Source organism: Podarcis cretensis (assembly GCF_951804945.1).
Source record: "Podarcis cretensis genome assembly, chromosome: 8".
Classification (NCBI taxonomy): Eukaryota; Metazoa; Chordata; class Lepidosauria; order Squamata; family Lacertidae; genus Podarcis; species Podarcis cretensis.
This window is the reverse complement of record NC_137177.1, coordinates 34812005-34823083: the sequence shown is the minus strand read 5'-3', so window position 1 is coordinate 34823083 and position 11079 is coordinate 34812005.

The window sequence follows — 11079 nt, the reverse complement described above, 5'->3', positions numbered from 1 at the left end:
CTGGTATTAACAATACAAAGGGTCAGGGAACACCTGGGTGAACAAGTATGTATGTCTCCAATGGATGGGGGAAACACCTTGCAGGTGGTGCCAGCCTGATCTCAACAGGGAGAGCCTTTTGCATGACAGGTGCCACAGTGAAGAAGGCTCTCCTTCACACCCCCACAGATAGGACTCCATAGGTCATGGTATGGTCAAAATGGCCCCACCAGCAGAACCCAGTGGCTTGAGCCATCTATATGTCAGAAGATGGACCCTCACACCCATCAGGTTAAAACAAAAAAAATTCCTTCCAGTAGCACCTTAAAGACCAACTAAGTTAGTTCTTGGTATGAGCTTTCGTGTGCATGCACACTTCTTCAGATATCTGAAGAAGTGTGCATGCACACGAAAGCTCATACCAAGAACTAACTTAGTTGGTCTTTAAGGTGCTACTGGAAGGAATTTTTTTTGTTTTGACTATGGCAGACCAACACGGCTACCTATCTGTAACTGAACCCATCAGGTTGTGATGGTTAACTCAACACTGTGGTGTAGTAGAGGCAGCCCCACCAACCTCAGCTTGCCTTCAGCCAGCCCATACCTGCCTGCCTTCTCGCTTACAACTAGTCCAGGGGGTGGTCCTGCCTGGCAGTTTCCTCCTTCTCCTTCATCTCAGTGCTGCCCTTGTAGAACATGGCTGGGAGGAGGATGGGGACAAAACTGGCATGAGTTGGCTCTACTTGTTATTGGCTCTGGCGCCACCTGTTGGGATCCCTGCCTTCCGTTCTACCAGTCCCAATGGGCACCAGCCGCCATGCTGGTTTGTGGCTTATGGCTACAAGCGCTGTTTTGCTCAATCAGCCCGGCTCCTGTCTTGCCTCCCTTGGCAGGTAGGGGGCACTTGGGTACCACAAACAGCTGGTTAATTGCCTCGACTGTGGCACTCTCTTGCCCAAACTGGAGCTGTGCTCTAGGCCTGCACAAACATGCGTATTTACCCATATATTCTTGGTGCAAACCTGGGTTTCATGTCATGTGTGAAAAGGCCCTTACACCACTTTTACAAACAAGCCCAGCTTTCCACAACCTGGTGCCCTCCAGCTGTTTTGGACTACCAAACTGCCCTGAGATCTTTGGATGAAGGCCGGTATACCACCACCAACAACAACAACATCCTACACTAAAAATGTGGGATGGATCTCCAAAGTAAAATATTGCATTCTAATCAGTGCAACTGTTCGTTCATATTGTAGGCAGATCTAGAAACAAGTGAAAATGTGCCCTGCCCCCTCTCCAATCACACAGGAGAAAGACCCACCACTGTGTTGGACCATATGAAAGTTCAAGGACCACCCAATGAAGAATGTTCATCTTTCCCACATTTTCTACCTTTCCACGACAATTTCTTTGCTGAGGGGCCTCTGCCCATTGCAAAGGATTCTGGGACATGGCCACCCATAGTATGCATTTGAGTCATGCTCAGCTCCTTCCTGCTGCCTTGAGCCAACTGACAGATTACACCCACCCAAGGCCCCCCTTGTGGTTGTGCAGTGCAGGGGATGAGAGCTGACTCTCCAAAAGGTTTGCCTGCCATAACTGAGCTTCTCTGGGGTACCACAGTACGTATTTGGAAAATCCCTGATCTAAGCTTATCGGTGGCACTCGCAGACATCTTCCCGGGCATGAGCAGGATGTGGGAGAAGGGTTTCCAGGGAACAAGGCCTTGGTTTCCAGGGATCCCAGAGCCCTGAGCACCTCTCCCCTGAGAAGCTAAGCAAGATACTCCCTTAAAGTGCACACACTCCACTGTGTACAACGGCAAACTTTTCCAGGCAGCCAGCCCAAAGCGCTGCCTCCTGGTCTCAGGCGGCTTGCTCTCCTAACCGCCACTCTCCCGCTCCGCTTCAAAGAAGGGCAAAAGTCCAAATTCCGAGAGGTTGCATTTACCGTGCATGCAAAACAAATACAGTGGGTGAGTTTTGCCGCCAAACCTCCAAGGCTTTCCCGCCAGGGAGCTGCTCTCTTGAATCTTTGTCGTTGGTTTGACACAACAAGCACCTCGCCTTGGAACTGCCCCAAACCAAAGCCACCAACATCTCTGGGGGCATCTTTATGCAAGTCTGAACCAGAGTGTGGGCTTAGCCCCAGAACCTATTTTTAATTAAAAGTCCCAGGAGGACAAGAACATCAATATTTATTTTTCTAAAGCATTTGAGCCCGGTCTCGCCAGGTTTTGGCTCCAGAGCCTACCTTGAGTGCTTAGGTTTAACCTGTGAACTTGGTGTTGGAGAACTGGGACTACAAACCATCCAACCCTCCTCAAAAGACAGACCCACTTGCACTTTCCCCTTCCCTCCAGGACAATTTGTATAGCTAATAATGTTAGGGTGTGAAACCTAAGACGCTGGCAAGTTAGCAATGTTATGTGACTTTAAGTAGTCAAGCTCGTTATGTTGTTAAGTTGCTCAGTATATAAAGAGTGTTTGTTTTCTCTGCCTGTGTGGGGCGTGAAGCAAAAATGTCTGAAAGCTCCGGAGGTGTTTCTGTTATCTTTCTGCAATAAACCTGTCTTTGGAAAGACAGGCTTCCCTGTGTCGTTATTTCCTTGCTGCTGAGACTCTGAAGCTTGTACTGCAACAAGAATCTCTGCACTGGACTTAATCAATGCTCTGCAAAGAGAACTGTTGCTGGTTGCGCAGCGGAAGCGTTTACTGGACCAGTACACAAACTCTCTTAGGTTATGGGTTTTCTACGTTTCTACAGCTGTATTGTGTGCAGAGAAAGTGAAAGCAGCTTTCGGATGAGAGAAGACCGGCTTGGTCGTAAATCCAGCTCTTAAAGGAACTGAGAGGCTGCAGAAAGTTGAGAGAGCTGCGTAAGTGAAGATTTACAGCTTCATTAGCTGCAAAAGGCTAGCTTGACCTCCCGTTGTGTTTTTGTTTTGTTAATAAAACCAGAGGACGGTGGTAGGTTGCTAGTGAAGAGACGGAGGAAAAAAAAGTTTAAAAGGCTTCAGAGGAGGCTGGAGGCGTCTGAAAAGTGAGTAAAACAAATCCCAAGGGGAAAGAGAAGCAAGGGCACACAGAGGGAGTAGCAGCCGACCCCAAGAATGGCTGTGGAAAATTTCCAGGTTCCCTTTACAAAGTTGAACTCTGCTAATTACGTGCAGTGGTCTAAGAGGGCTCAAGTCTGGTTGGAAGCCAAAGAAGTGTGGGCTGACTATGTCCAGAGGCGAAAGCCATTTGTGGCTGTTGCAGCAGATGCCACAGCAGAGCAACAGGCTGCTGCACATGCTCAGAACAGGGAACATGATAAAATGGACACTAAAGCTAGATGCATGTTGATGGTATCGATAGACGATTCCCAATTACCTCATGTGGAAAATTTAAGGTCTGCATTTGAAATTTGGGAAGCTCTTAGGCGAATTCACCATAGAGCCACCATAGAGCGTGGGGGAACTAGCAGGCAGAGCTGTAAGGAAGCCTCACAAGTGTCTGCTATGGCCAGCAAGTCATGTTTTCGATGTGGCAGCAGGTTTCATTTGATAGCAAAGTGTCCAGAAAAGCAACAGGAATTTCAACAGTCCAAGGTCAGTTTCCGGAGCTACAGGGGAAGACGAAGTGAGAACTACAAGAATCAACGATCCAGAGGGGGAGCAGGTGCTGATAAGGGACTATCTGCAATGGCAGCACAACAGGGTCCTAAAAGGAGCCAACAAACCTTGAAGTGGATTATTGACAGTGGAGCAAGTCACAGTTTAGTTCCAGCGACATCTAGTGGCAGCTTGATAAACTGCAAGACATTGCCAGTTGCAAAAACTGTGACTATAGCAGACAATAGTAAACGAGAAATGAACCTTAAAGGCACAATTTATGTTAATTGTTTGCAAACTAACCTTCCTGTTTTCGTTCTTCCAGGAATGAAGAATGGGCTTTTGAGTGTGTCATGCCTGGTAAAAAGTGGTTTTAAGGTTGAGTTTGAAAATGATGTGTGCACCATTTCGAAACAGGGGAAGGAGCTAGTTAAAATTCCCTGTGAGGATGGGCTTTTTGTTTTGGATGAAGAGCAGTTAGCAGCAGGTAGATGTTCAACAGGTGAAGCGCAAGCTAAGTGTGTAAATAAGGCTCCTCATACAGGTTGTGCACATCTACTACACAGAAGGTTAGCTCATATATGCTTTAAGTATGTAAGCAAGATGCCAGATTTAGCTGAGGAGTGTAACATTAAACCCTGTCCAAATTTTCTGGATTGTTGTGCTTGTAAACATGCTAAGGTTAAGACATGTAACTATCCTAGATCTGATAGAGTAAGCAAGAAACCCTTTGAACTTGTGCACACAGATGTGTGTGGCCCTATGCCAGTCAAATCGCTTGGAGGTGCGAGATTTATGCAAATTTTGGTGGATGATTTTTCAAGGGCTAGTTGGGTTTTCTTTCTGAAAGAAAAATCACAAGCAGCTTCCATCCTGATGGATTGGATTGAAGAAGTCGAATGTAAATTTGACACCAGGGTGCGTAAAATACAATCAGATCGTGGTGGGGAATATGTGAACCACACGCTGGAGACGTGGTTAAAAAGGAAAGGTATAGTTCATAGACTTACCAATCCCTATTCACCACAGGAGAATGCAGTTGCCGAAAGAAAATTTCGAACATTACAGGAAGCCATTGCTGCTTTGCTGTTTGATTCTGGACTTCCACAGCGGTTTTGGGCTGAGGCTGCACTGTATGCGAATTATACTTTTAACAGAGTGTACAATAGCACAGTAGGCAACACTCCTTACTTCATGCTACTTGGAAAAAAACCAAAAATTGATCATCTAAGAGTTTTTGGATGTCGTGCTTATGTGCTGGTGCCTAGGGCACAACGTAGGAAAGGCGATCCTAGATCTAAAGAAATGCTTTTCTGTGGTTATCAAGCCAACACAAAAGGTTGGAGATTTGTGAATGTAGAAGGCAATCAAACAAAAATCACAATCAGCAGAAGTGCAGAATTTTGTGAACAGGATGGTTGGAATAAAATTCATGGAAATCCTGACATACTATTTGATGTGGTGAACAGTAACAATGAAACTCAGGCCCCAGGGCAGGTATTAGTTCCAGAACAGGCTGAGGAATTTGAGTCTGAGGACGAGGGTGAGAAATCGCCTAGTTCACCCAAGTCTGTAAAGTCAGAATCTTCTAGCTCTAAAAGTTCACCCGTACAGCAAGAGAGACGTGTAAAGTCAGAATCAGAAAGTTCTTCAACTACTAGTGATAAACCGGTGACGACTAGTGATTCTGGGTCAGAGGGGGAAACTGAAGGAACATCACAGGAACTGTTAAGGCGTTCCAAGCGTACCAACAAAGGTATACCTCCTGAAAGGTACCAAGCTATTAGTGTTTGGGCTGGTTTGGCAAATTGCGAACCTGAAAGTTTTGAAGAGGTTGAGCAATTACCCCAGGAGGAGGCCAGTAGGTGGCGTGAGGCCATGCAAAAGGAGTTGAATTCTATGAAAGAACTGGGTGTGTTTTCCATCACCAAACTGCCAGAAGGTACCAAGGCAGTAAGTTGTAGGTGGGTGTACAGGATAAAGACAACAGCGATGGGGAAACCAGAGTACAAAGCAAGGCTTGTAGCTCGAGGTTTTACACAAAGAGAGGGGTTACATTATTCCGAAGTCTATGCACCCACTTCAAGGAGTGAAACCCTTCGGGCACTATTAGCAGTTGCTGCTCAGAAAGGGTTCAAAGTGAATCAATTTGATGTCTCTACAGCTTATCTTCATTCAGACTTGGCTGAAGAGCTCTATATGGAGCTACCGCCAGGATTGAAAGTTGGTAAATCAAATCAGGTATGGAAACTACATAAATCTATTTATGGACTCAAGCAATCTGCTCATAATTGGAATGAGTGTTTGAATGACGTTTTGGTAGGCATTGGTTTTAGCAGGAGCAAGGCTGACAATTGCTTATATTTCAGAGGTTCAGGAGATGCTCAAGAATCTTTGCTTGTTTATGTAGATGACCTGATTTATACTTCAAAGACACAAGAACAAGTAAAAAAACTAGGCAAAGAGTTAAATAAACACTTCAAAGTTAAGAATCTTGGTGATGTAAAGGTCTATCTTGGTGTTCAGATAGATAGGACCAAAAATGGCAGTTTTCTACTGAATCAAAAAGGCAAGATATTGCAAATGTTGAAAAAGTTTGGCATGACGGAGTGTGCAGGTGTTAGAACGCCAATGGAAATAGGTTTTGTAAAAGACAATGAGTTCAAGGATAGTGCTGAATTCAAGCGTGCTGAAATCTTTCAGTCAGCACTGGGAAGCTTACTTCATCTTTCGCAATGGAGTAGACCAGACATTGCTTACGCTGTTAACTTACTCAGCAGAGAAGCTTCAAAACCTAGTGTAAATGCATGGAAAGGAATTCAAAGAGTGTTAAGATATTTACAATACACCAAAGATTTTTGCCTTGAATTATCTTCTGAAGGACAAGCACAGATTACTTCTTGGGCAGATAGTGATTGGGGAAATTTAAAGGATAGAAAATCAGTGTCTGGCTGTGTAATAAAATTTGGTAACTCTCTGATTGGGTGGAGATCCAAGAAACAGAACCTGATTGCTTTGTCGTCAACAGAAGCTGAGTTCTGTGCCTTATCTGAGTTATGTAGAGATCTAGAATTTTACAAATGCTTGGCACAAGAGATGTATGAAAAGGCCATCACTCCAATCACTGTATGGGGTGATAATCAACCGTGTCTTAAGTTAGCACAAAATGGGCAGTTTAAAGGTCGTACCAAACATTTGGATATCCGCTTTCAAAATGTTTGTCAAACGGTAAAAGCAGGAATTGTTAAATTAAATTACTGTCCCAGTCATGAAAATCAAGCTGATGGTTTTACAAAACCTCTTGGGTTTCAGCGGCATGAAAACTTTTGTGAAGAAATGGGTCTGAAGTAATTTTGTTTTTGTATTGCCAGCGAGAGGGGGTGTTAGGGTGTGAAACCTAAGACGCTGGCAAGTTAGCAATGTTATGTGACTTTAAGTAGTCAAGCTCGTTATGTTGTTAAGTTGCTCAGTATATAAAGAGTGTTTGTTTTCTCTGCCTGTGTGGGGCGTGAAGCAAAAATGTCTGAAAGCTCCGGAGGTGTTTCTGTTATCTTTCTGCAATAAACCTGTCTTTGGAAAGACAGGCTTCCCTGTGTCGTTATTTCCTTGCTGCTGAGACTCTGAAGCTTGTACTGCAACAAGAATCTCTGCACTGGACTTAATCAATGCTCTGCAAAGAGAACTGTTGCTGGTTGCGCAGCGGAAGCGTTTACTGGACCAGTACACAAACTCTCTTAAATAAGGCAAAGGATGACCCTGGGCATCTGCAGACTGCCTTTCCCTCAACTCAGACCAAACTGCAGATTCCCAGGATTAAGAGACGGTATTGCCAAGCAGACCATCTGAAAGTTTCCAGCTGCAGAGGGCAGGACTGCAAGGCAATGGTGGCTCATGCCTGTTGGGCCTGGTAGGGCAGAAAGCAGGGAGCCCAACAGTAGGTTGCACCAGAACCTATGACAGGCAGAGCCAACTTATCCCAGCTTTCCCTCCACCCTGCTGAGTTCTACAAGGACAGCTGTGAAATGGAGAAGGAAGCTGACAGCCTCCCCATGGCCAGGTTGCAAGGCAAAAAGCAGGCAGGTAGGGGCTGGCTGAGGGCAGGTTGGACTAGGCGGGGCAGTGCCCCATTTGCCCAAGCAACAACCCAGAGCCCAAGAACGGCCTCAGATCATGGTGGTCTCAGATCATTAGGTCCTTCACTAGCACCCCAGGAGACCCTTGGGCTGCTGGGAGCAGACAGAAGGTCAGTTGGCAACAATTGGGAACTGGACCTGCCCCACTGGTGGAGGGGGTTAGGGCAGGCAGGGGGAGGGAGTGACGGCTGCAAGGGGGAAGCTTCCGTCAAATGGTAGGGAAAGCCATAGGAAATTGAAGACGGCGGGAAAGCGTGGCAGGTGTGGGCCAGCATGAGCGGAGGGAGAAGGGAGAGAGAACTCTTTGTTGCAGGTGGTTTCTCCAACTGTTGAGCTGGGCCTGGAGCCAGCAGCCGGGGAGGGCAGGACATTCTCCATACATGCACACAGGGAAGGGCCGTGGCTCAGGGGAAAGCGTCTGTTTCGCATGCAGAAAGTCCCATGTTCAATCCTGAGTGGCATCTCCAGGCAGGGCTATAATGCTTTTGAATTCCCATTCTTGAATATTCTTTACCTGCTTAGAATCCTTACAGCAACCCTGAAAGGTAGGCTGGGAGAAAGGAGGAAATGAGAGATGTTGGCATCAGGCCACCTTGTGAGTTAATCACAGAAGTCAGATTCAAACCAGCAGCTTCCTTGATAAGCAACTCAGCCCCTCCCCCTGCAATAGCTCCTTTGTGCTGATATTCCTGATATTCCTCCCACCGACCTGACCCCCTCCCCGGAGCTGATGGGAGTTGTAGTCCAAAACAGCTAGGGCACTAGGTTGTAGAAAGCTGCTCTACAGTCAGACAGCTGGAATGTTTTGCTTTCAAACTTCTGGCTTGAGACAATGCACACAATTGCTCTTTATGCTTCCTGGAGGGGCCTGTGTTTGCTTTGCACTCTGGAGTGCAGCATTTGGGGAGAACAGCTGTGGGGGGGGAGAGAAAGAGCACTAGATAGCACGTGAGCCATTGCTGCACAGCTGCAAAACTTTGCAACCTGTTTGCAGGGGCAACTCCTGCCGTTGGAAGTTAATACTAAGCACACAGAATCAGCAAGAATTATTTGTAACGCCTCCACTTAAAAACATTTTCGAAATGTCATTCTGAATTGCGCCTAATTTCTGTAAATGGGTAAAAAAAATAAAAGTGTTCCTATTCTAGTGTCAACCCCTGAGAGGTTCCTATAGACCTGCCTTCTCCAAGCTGGTGCCCTCGAGATGCTTTGGACTACTAACACTCCAGACCGGTGAAGCCGGGGTTTGAAGACCATCAGTCTCTGCCTAACCTACCTCACAGGTTTGTGAGAGGTAAAAAAGGAGCAGGAGAGAACAGTGTGTGCCACTTGGAGCTCCTTGGACAGTAATGCAGTGATGGAGAAAAGTAGTGCCCAAATACCAGGTTGGGGACTTGGGGTGGCAGATCTATCCTAGACCACTTCACTGGCCTCCTTCTCACAACCACTATCCACCTCTCCTTCCACAGTTTCAGAGCTTTTTGTTCTGCTTACCCAAATGTTCAGTCCAACCACCTATACACCATCCTGAGATTTAATCTGGGGACCTGTCTCAGGTACCTTTTGCCTCTTTCAACTTAGCAAACAACCCACGCCTTTTAGACGTGCTTCTGTATGCTGCTTTGAGTGCACTTTTTTTTTTTTTAAGGAAAAGCAAGGCATAAATGTCACAAAATAGACACAAACAGACAAAGCCAACCCCCGACCCCATTCATTTTAATGCCACTAGGCCTTCAAGCTGCTGCTAGCCAGAGACCCCCATCTCTCTTTAATTCCCTTCTTCCGCATACTAAAAGTGGCTACTTAGGGACGGCCACTCTGCACACACCCAGAGGCATTCTGCTTCCTTTTATGCCACATTTTTTAAAAATTCAAGGCAGGTTGTGCAGCTGAACTTTCAGACTGAAACCTCGCCCCCCCCCCCCCCCAATTTGCAACAAGGGAGGCTGCAGTGAGGATGGCTGGGGGTCAGTGCATGTGTAAAACAGGGTTTGCATAAAAGATACAGACAGAGGGGAGGGGCAGTGATGGTGGGCTTGCGCTGCCTTTTAATCCCACTGTAATTAATGACCTTATCTTTGGCCCAAGCCATTTAGCTAAAGTGGCTGGAGGAAAGAAAGGGGGGGGCACAGGGTGGCCAGATGGGAGGCTGGCATTTGTCTGCGGATTAGCTGTAGGCAGATGGAGCTAAGTGGCCTTTCTAGTCCCCACCCCCTCGCTACTCTCCCTCTCTCTCTCTCTCTCTCTCTCTCTCTCTCTCTCTCTCACACACACACACACACACACACACACACACCACACACACAGGCACTCCAAGTGATAACAGCCCCAAACCTGAGAAAGTACAACTGGTGATTGTGCCCATGGGAGTAAATGCAAGAGGGCTTTTTGATCCTTGCTGTTTCTTCTTCTGTAAGGGGCAGGGAAGGATATTACCTTTGTGAGCTCAGTAGGCAGACCTACTGATTCTCCATGCAGCGTCTATCCCTAGTGGCATCTCCAGAAAGGGCTGGGAGAAATTCCCTGCCTGTCAGTCACAGAAGTAAATGCGAGACTAGATGGGCCACAGGTGAAAGGAAGCTTCCTCTACTCCAAGACTTTTGGGTGCCTAAGGCAGGGAGCTCAAATGCTCCCATTAACTCACAACGGGGACATTTGCACAGTTCATGGCACTTCTCTCGTCAGGGCACCCTGAATCTGCCCCCTCTCTGGGCCAGGCCTGGCCTGGGCACAGAGTCAGCTCTGGTCTTTGGTCTGGGCACAAACAGGCTTCCCATTTCACACAGCTTTGTCCTGCTGCAGCACAGCTGCTTGCCTAAACTACCCTCACCAGGCCACTGTGCCAGCCTTGACACAGCACTGCTCTGCAAAGCAACGGGCTCCCTGCATCTCCACAGACCTACAACTCTTTCCCTCCCTCCCAGTCCCCAGGTGGAAGCCTCTTTGAAACAAAGCCTGCTCCCAAGAGGGCAGTTCTCCATTCTCGACCCCATTAAGCATTTCTCCAGCAGCCACAGGAAGGCCTAAACCTTTCAAAGCAGTGATCTCCAAAGTGGGCAGTACTGTGGGCAGTAGTGCCCCTGGGGGGCACTAAGAGGCAAAGGGGCGGCAGGGGGGTGCTGGAGGTGGGAATGACTATCAGAATTTGAAAACCTAGTATCACTGGATCAAGTTCATTGCTTTTGTTGAATTAATTAAACCAAAAAGATTTAATTGGGTTTTGAATAAATGTGCAATTAACTGTTGCTGTTTTGAACTTTATTGTGTGATTATCTTCTTTAGTGGGTCGTGTAAACTGCTGCCCTGAATAATGTTTTTTGTAGGGTAGGGGCATAGGGGACGCGGGTGGCAATGTAGTCTAAACCACTGAGC